Source organism: Ursus maritimus, unplaced genomic scaffold, assembly GCF_017311325.1.
Source record: "Ursus maritimus isolate PB19 unplaced genomic scaffold, ASM1731132v1 scaffold_1, whole genome shotgun sequence".
NCBI lineage: Eukaryota > Metazoa > Chordata > Mammalia > Carnivora > Ursidae > Ursus > Ursus maritimus.
The window spans coordinates 84,381,533-84,390,724 of record NW_024423343.1 but is presented as its reverse complement, the minus strand read 5'-3'; positions in this window follow the sequence as shown (position 1 = coordinate 84,390,724).

Sequence of the window (9,192 nt, the reverse complement as noted above, 5' to 3'; positions counted from 1 at the left end):
TTTTTTTTTTTTTTAGGGTCTTTTTTTTCTTTGTTTTTAATTCAAAGAATTGTTCTGCTTTGACATTTGGCTTTAGGTTTGTCATATCCCTCTCTTTCCCTGTTTGTGACCTGTCTTTTCCAGATCTGGCCATTTAATGTCATTTTCTACCTCCTAATGCCTGAGATAGGTCTTCCTTCAGTGTTCTTCTGTCCTAAATTCAATTAAAGCTTTTTAGCATACAACATTGACCTTCAAATCCATGCAGTAGAGCCCTTTTTCTTCTTACTGACTAAAGGCAGAAGGAAAAACATTTCCATCCTGTCAGCTCTTTGCTATCCTTCATGGATTGCCATCGTTTATAACTTTAGCTGCTTAATTTAAGGTCACGCTTTCAGCTCCAAAATTCAAAAAGTATACATGAATAGTCAGGGTCGTTTAACTAGTAAAATAGTTTATTAAGAAATATCAACTTTTGATGATATAAACAAGTAACAATTTTATTCATCCAAATACTGTTATGTAGTGAGTCCGTTAATATCTTGGGATTTTTCAATAAACTTAGTCATTTCTCAGTAATTAGAAGAGTTTCATTTCAGGATTTAGTATGCTGTCCCATTATTTAATAAACACTCACATTAAATTAGAATCAAATTTTTATTCTTCCTCCCACCATCCCGGGCAAAATCTCTTATGGCTTCACTGTTTTGAAAGAGGAGCAGGAAGAGGGAAAATCTGACAGGATCACTATTAACACATTCCCCTCCTTCCTTTTCTAGGGCTAGTTAGAAGAAGGAATAGAGAGGGGGAAATGGGAGTGTTCCTTGACTTAGCTAGAAATAATGGCAATTTGGCTAGGTTGATTATAGCTGTTTCTCTAGATAACTGAAACTGGTTACTCTTGCTTTTTATAGAGCAGTTACTTAAATACTGGCTTTCTTGGAAGGACACGTATTGGATGTTAAGGTTCCCTTCCAAAGTGATGTTAAATAGCACAATCTCTTGATATCAGAGATAAGGCTCTGGCTAGACCTATTCCAATGCCACTTGTTTCCCACCAAGCATCAATCTACCCCAGAGCCTCTTACTGATGAAGTTCCTTCTGTCTGTTCACAACAGACACTGACAAATGGTGAAGGACAAGAAGCTCCATTCAGCTCCCTCTTTTTTAACTCTACCATTTCTTTCTAATTCTCTCTTTTTGCCTGTGTAGTACAGTGGCAAGTTTATTGCCTAAGCAGACAGCCATTGGGGAATAAAACTCTCTCCCTTTATTTTGGGCACCCGTTCTTAAGAAGTGATCCCTTGGCTTTGGAAAGGAGAGTACTTTAATAACATTCACTGCATTCCCTAAGGGCTTGTCTCATTTCAGTTCCTTATTATACATTCTCCTCTGATTTGGTCTCACTTTTGGAAAACAAGGAAAATCCTACTTTGCCTCATTTGACATTAATAAGAAGAATAGCCAGCACTATAAGTTTCTACTCCTTCGTTCTTCAAGGGAAACATGGAGGGGAAGACCCACCAGGGATGGGTCAGGAGGATCTGAGTTGTGATGAAGTTGACAGATCTTTTCATGTCAAGCAAGCCAAGAGGATTGGCTGAGATCTAGAGAAGTCTAGCCAGATAGAAGTCAAAGCAAGAAAAGATAGTGGGAGATAACTGCTGTCAAAGTTTGGATCAATGTATGCTGATTTCTATGAAATGTCAAAAGGAAGTTCATTACTTAGGAGAACCATATGTATATTATATATATAATATATATAGCAATTTGTTAAGTTTTGAATAAATCTGGCTGGTCATATATAAAAAAGTTTTTCTTGGGCCACAACAAATTAAACCTGATAAAATTGGAGTAAAAGGGACCAGTAAACAATAAACTCAAGAGCATGAATAAAGTGGAAACTTTCTGACATGTCCCTAACTTGGAATCTCTACACCTAGGTCTTTCTAAATCTTTCAGAGTTGTATGTAGATGGAGTGCTGTGAAGATTCCTGTGTGAGATCTGAACAGCAGAATTGGGTTAGTACCACTTAAAATTATTTTTAGGTGCCACATTTTGCTACGGCCACCTCTGCTGCAAATCTCATATACCATATGCAGTGGCATGAATTCAGGAGTGGTCTGTCCTGATTTCTAGGAACATTTTCTGCCATTGTCATATGGATATTCTGCATTTACTTTGTAACCATTACTACAAATGTACTTTTCTATGTTTGATCATAAAAGCAGTAGTGCTTTGTGCCCTTTGTTTTATTCGGAAGACTTAGCTATACCATACTTTAAATATCTCAGCCTCCTTCCATCCAAATTTCTTTACACTGATCTAAAGGTGTTGATGTGGGAGAAAAAATAGAGTGTATGGATAGGTGATGCTGAGATTGTCTTCATACATGTCACACTTTAGACCTTCTTGTCCTGTCTAGTATGCTGCCTGGAGTATGAAGAGTGACCTGATAAAGAAGCACATTAGGCATCTTAGTCTTGGTGACTTTGTAATAGCGATCTACTTAGCTGCCATGTATCATCCTAAAAATGATCTTAGTTGATCTGGCCTTACAAACCATAAAGGTACATCAGACTTTGCAACCCAAAAAGCTTTAGGTCTTCACTCTGAGATCTGTTTCTCACATACATTCAGTTTCTTTAAAATAAGGTACATATACACACACTTTAAAAAGCAATATAGTATATTTCAAAGGCCAAGAGCATACTCAGGAAAGAGTCTAAAAATAAAAATGGAATAAGGTTCTGAAAAACAACAACTAGGCCAGAGTATTTCAAACATACTTTCCCTTATAAAGTGTGCTGTCAAAATAATTCCCCACTGATATTACAACTTGAAAGCCTTTTTTCCTATTGTTTTTCATATTTTTTTCTGATAGAGCAAAAAACCAATTGGCTTTGTTCATTTATAAGACAGTCTTGTCCAATTAACACAAAAGTTTTCTGATTAATTACTGTCAATTGGCAATTATTTTATCAAGTGAATTAAGATAATAGAAAATGGCTTCTAATCATTTGGTGTCATAAAAAAAGGATTTTTTCCCAAGGCATCATTTAAAATATATTCCTCTAAAAGAATATTCCTCTACATGTGCTTATTTTGTTGATTTATTATAGAATGTGGTTCCTGCACTTAGTTTATTTACATCATTTCCTGATGTAACTTAGTAAGCAACCTGAGACTATGGCCTCTGATCAAGATGACAGAACATGGAAATCAGTTTTGTGAATAAAAATGCCTATTGAAAAACAAAGAGGGCAATGATAAGAGAAATTCATCCTGTCTATGTTTCAGCACAATGCTTTACTCTTCCTCTTCCCATTCCATTTTCTGCTCCATCTTGAAAAATTCAGTCTACCAATCATTGAGGGCTCTCATGAGCCCCTGAACCATGGACAATAGAAGTCCATGCCAGGGGTGGGGGCACAGTGCTCAGCGTGGGGTGTTGTAATCAGTGCGAGTAAAGAGGATGTTCCAAGGGGAGGTAGTCCAATGGAGAGGATCAAAACCCAAACCTGTTTAGGAATGCCCACTAAGAGGGCAGCTTGACCTGAGATGTCAGAGCCAAAACATGGTGAGAAGCATGTCCACATGAAGGTATAGCTAGTTATAGGATTTCTGACGTAAGTAGTGTAGAAGGATATTCATGTGGTGGGTGGAGGCTGGCCCTATGCAGGATGTTGAATCTCAAAAGGGATGGGGTGAGTATCTAAGGGGGTAGGGTGGGGGGGCAGTCTTCAGGGATCAAGCAAGGTAAGAAAAGCATATGTAAAGAAGGGGGTTGCAACATGGTCTGGCATGGGGTGTTTTAGCCTGAGGGGAGTGTGGAGGGGTTAATCCAGTGCAGTGTCAATGTTTAAGTAGCCTAGGAGAACATTCCAGTGTGTATGTGGGGAGAGAAGCTTGGTATGCACGATCAGATTATGAACAGTATGAAGATGTCTCCAGAAGGGTTATCTTTTCACTAGGTGTGTAAACTCAAGTGGGTTGACAAGGGCATCTCCGTGGTATGACTGTCCAAAAGGGCTATCATAACTGTAGCTAGGAGAGAGTATCTCCACCTGGGAGACCATATCGTCAGGAGGTATTGGAGCCTAGGTGGGGTAAGAAGGATGGAGTGACAACATTTTCCATATAATAGGGAAATCCCACCCAGGAAGTTGGTGCAAAGCATTGGAGGCAAAGTGGGATGAGAGAGGAATCTGTGCATGAAGAGGATGGCAGCAGTACTGGGAGATCAATTACATAGAGGGGATTGATCACATAAATAAATATGTCAGGTAGGGATAATGAGAACTGAATTTCTCACCATCATAGATGAAAATTACAAATATGGAAAGGGGGAAAACTAACAGGAACTCAGGAGTATTATATTGAAATTAAAGACATTAGTGTGGACTTGTGATTTTCAATATAGAAATAAATATAGGAATAAATAGAGACGTAAATGTGTATGTTTTTAAATATGGTTTTTTTTTTCTGGTTTTTTTCCATGTGGAAAGTCTGGAAGCAAGGGCATCCCAATAGTAATAAGCACATCTTGAACCCAGGTGTTGGTTTCTAAATTCTGTTCTCCCCCAAAATAACTAGGAATCCTTGCAGAAAAGTCTCATTCCAGAGGTAGGCCAGAAAAAGACAACATGAACCTAGAACATCATGTACCAGGAATAATAAAAGTCTCAAACAATGAAGAAGCATGCCAAAAGAACATAGAAGGCAGCTTGAAGGACTTCCACTGGCCAATTCTGGGACAACTGAATATCAAAATAAATAATGATGTTAATGGATTACAGCCCACTGAATAAAATAAGTAACCATGGTTCATAGTGATACACAAAAATAAATGAATAAATTGAAAGTTTGTGTAGTGGAGAAGCACGGTAGATACCACCTTCACCAAGCGATCAAAATTAACATTACCAGTAATAAGGCAAATTGAAACCTTGGCCAATCTAATAAGATGCAATGAGAACACAATATTACTTCTTTGGTATTCCTAAAATGCACAACCTGAATCTAGTTGTGAGTAAACATCAGATAAACTCAGATTGAGGGGTGGTCTATGAAATTTCTGGCCTGTATCTATGAGGATGCCGTGATGATGAAGGCCAATGAAAGACTGAGAAAAGGTTTCATATTGAAGGGGAAGATTAAATACAAATACTCCCACAGAATTCTGAATTGTATTCTTTTGCAGTTAAGAACATTTCTGGAACATTTGTAAAACTTAGATGGCAGCTTGAATTCAACTTTGTTGAGTAAATGGTAGTGATGTGTCAATGTTAATTTCTCTATTTCAATAATTCTGTTGTGATCTGTAGAAAAAAATGTTCTTGTTTTATTTATTTTTTTTAAAGATTTTATTTATCTATTTGACAGAGAGAGATCACGAGAAGGGGGGGCGGCAGGCAGAGGGATAGAGAGAATCAGGCTCACTGCGCAGCCAAGAGCCTGATATGGGGCTCGATCCCAGCACCCTGGGATCATGACCTGAGCTGAAGGCAGTCACTTAACCAACTAAGCCTCCCAGGCACCCCAATGTTCTTGTTTTAAAACTACACATTTGGGGAGGGGGGCATTGTGTAAATAACTCTTTCAAATGATAAAAGGCAAATAATATTTTGTACCTTTGAGTTTGTTTCAAAATAGTAAGAAATTAAAGTTTATGAAGATAAAGGCAAGACAGTTTCAACATATACTGATGTGAGAAAAGGAAAAAAGAATTTGATGTTCTTTCCACTCTGCGTATGACAGTGTAATGCAAAGAAGGATATAAAATTTTTTAAAAACCTGAATTTTGGACCAGATAGCTTCAGGAACTACTCCAAATCTTACTCACTATGTTGAACCTGAACAAGTCTTCTTCAGGTCTCATTTTTCTTCATGTAGCATGTGATATCAATGCTTACATTATTTACATCAATTCTTTTATTTGAGCTAGGAGGCTCAAGGGGTTGTTTGTGAAAACGTTTTGTAGACCGTAAAGGAGCATCGAAGAGTCAGCTATTAGGTAGTGACATGACTGAGCTGTGCTCAACTTGTAGCTTTAGAGTGTACTGCAAATTTCCTGGTGTTTTTGTTCGAAGTCCATCAATTCAATTCTGATTCCATTGCCTCTTCTGTTAGTCTGACATAGATCACACTCCACAGCTGTGCCGTCTGCTCAAGGGGGGCTGCAAGTTTTCTGCTATGGTCTACCTTCCAGTTCTGTTCAGCACAGTGCACTAAAGCTACCTAACTCTCACTGTCGGCTTTTTGTCCGCACACTTAGCCAAACAGAGCTGTATTTCTGCAAGTATTTGCTGTCCAGATAGGTGAGCTGACTAAGGTCAAAACTTTTTCCTGGAAAATCATCTTAACTTTAAAATTAAGAATGCTTACATTTAAAGTCAATAAAGGTAGGCAAAATATGTGTTTTGTTTTATTTATTTCACAGTGTGGTAACCCTCTGAGATTAATATGGTGGGAACATTTGTTTGTATTTGCCTATGATGCATCTTGGAAGGGTTTCCTTCATGTTTCTTCACTTGGGCTTCAGTGAGCTGTTTCAATATGTAGGTTTGTAGCTTCATCAAATTTAGAAAGATTTGACCATTATTTCTTCAAATATTTTTTCCTTCCTCTGCCAGCTCTTTCTCTTTTTTTTTTTTTTTTAAAGATTTTATTTATTTATGTGACAGAGAGACAGCCAGCGAGAGAGGGAACACAGCAGGGGGAGTGGGAGAGGAAGAAGCAGGCTCCCAGCGGAGGAGCCTGATGTGGGACTCGATCCCGGATCGCCAGGATCACGCCCTGAGCCGAAGGCAGACGCTTTAACGACTGCGCTACCCAGGCGCCCCCAGCTCTTTCTCTTCTGCTGGGACTCTAATTACATAAATATAGGCCGTTTGATTCTCTCTCTCAGCTCACTATTCTCCATTCAATTTTTAAATGCAATATACAGTTTAGAATAATTTTTAATTTACAGAAAAGTTATGAAAATAGTACAGAGAATTCTCTTATACCCCACAACCAGTTTTCCCAATTATTAACATCTTACATTATTAGTATGGTACATTTGTAAATTATGTTTTCTGTGTGTTTTTCATCTTGTATAGTTTCTATTCGTGTGTATTCAACTTCCTGTGTCTTTTCTTTGCAGAATATAACCTACTATAATCCTATCCAACGTATTTTTCATTTCAGATGTTATTTTTTATGACTGGAAGTTCATTTTGGCCATTTTTATGTCTTATATGCCTCTCCTTTTTATATCCATGCTTCCTTCTATTTTTTTTGCATATAGGGAGCATATTTATAATAGTGGTTTTACTTTCCTTGTCTACTATTCTATTCGTGTCTCTCTCCTTTTTTTGTTCTATTTTTGTTGGTTAATTTTTCTTCTCATTATGAATTGTATTTGCTTGAACTCTTTGTATGCCTGGAAATTTATTCCTCCCTCCCTCCCTTCCTCCTTCCTTCCTTCCTTCCTTCCTTCCTTCCTTCCTTCCTTCCTCCTTCCCTCCCTCCCTCCTTCCCTCCCTCCCTCTCTCTCTCTTTTTCTTTCTTTCTTTCTTTCTTTCTTTCTTTCTTTCTTTCTTTCTTTCTTTCTTTCTTTCTTTCTTTCTTATTCCACTTATGAATTTCATGATTGGGGTGCTATACTTTTTGTATGCCTTTATGTTTTTTAAAATCTTATTCTGCATGCAGTTAAGTTAGTTGGAAGCAATTTGATTCTTTTGAAGTTTGCTATACTAGAAGGATCTAGAACAGTATTGTTTTTCTGTTTGCTTGTTTTTTAGAACAATACTATTTTAATATGGCCTTATTACTGAAACAATATCTTTCTAAGATTCTACTCAATATCAAATCATTTGAAGATATTTCTAATGAGATCAAACTATTGTCTAATGAGAACAAACTGTTTCTATCCCTGTGTAAACTTAGAATGTTCTGTAAGTTCTTTTCCTAGCATGTGTTGATTATATGGTAAAGCCTCCAGGGAAAACTTCTGCATTTCTCTGGATCTCTCTCCCTCTCCTTTTCCCTCCGTCTTCAGCTTTGTCCTCTATTACACTCTATCTTGCAATTCTGCTTACCTTGGCCTCCTTGGAATCAAAACTGTGTCGCTCAACTCACATTTCTAAATATGCTGTTTCAACATGGTATCCTGGAGTCATCAAAGAGCTCACTTCTTTTTATTTGTCCTTCTCTCCAAGATATCATCCTGCTATGCCTGTGGTCTGGTGTCCATCATTTTATAGATTTTGTTTTTAGTTCTTTAAGGTAGAAGAGTGAATCTTGTTTCTGTTATTCTTTTATGTCCATAAGAAAAGGTATTAGATATATAGAGATTTTAGTTCTTCTTTTCATACTAATACAAAGAAAAAATTTAGATGTGTTTGACCACTAATCCATTTCTTTCACATTTTTTCCAATCAATTGATATCTATTCCTGTTTCAGATACATAAAATACAAAGGGACCCACTGTGATTTTTTCTTAAACTAGAATCCTAAGAGAAAGCAGCTGAAATTGCAGGGTGGCTAGGAATGTGCAGGTGTTGTCAATGCAGGATTCTGGACTCTGGTTTGTTTTGGGTAGTTTTAAATCGGCTTCTTCATGCATCACTCTATCTGTATTACTCAAGAATGTTTGACTGAAAGTGACAGATTTTGTATCTATGAACTCTGGTTGTTTTTGCTGAATTAGAAAACAACCCACATTCCTCTTTGATTTTAATGCTGGACTCTTTTTTCTTTAATTTACAATAATGGGTGGGAACTTATGCCACTATACTACCACAATAATAATAATAATTCCTTGACATATGAAGCAGTTGACCCAAATTGTTTTTTCTCAAATTAGCACTATATGTAATGTGAACATATTTTCTGATGCATTTGAAATAGAGTCAATAACCAAATTGTTGTGTGATGCTGGGTAATAGTAAGGCTGAGGTTCTATTTTGATAAACAATAAAGAACCCACATTTAAAGATAAATATGGAAAATAACCTCATATTTATAAAGTGATTGTGGAAAGAAAATAATATAATTATTTTGAGAAACTCAACTCTATTTTCTTATCATACAGTATTTTCTTATTTGGTTTATAAGTGATTATTGAATGATAAATTATTGAATGATAAATCTGGTACCTGGTGTGTGTGTGTGTGTGTGTGTGTGTGTGTGTGTGTATATATATATATATATATTTATTTATTT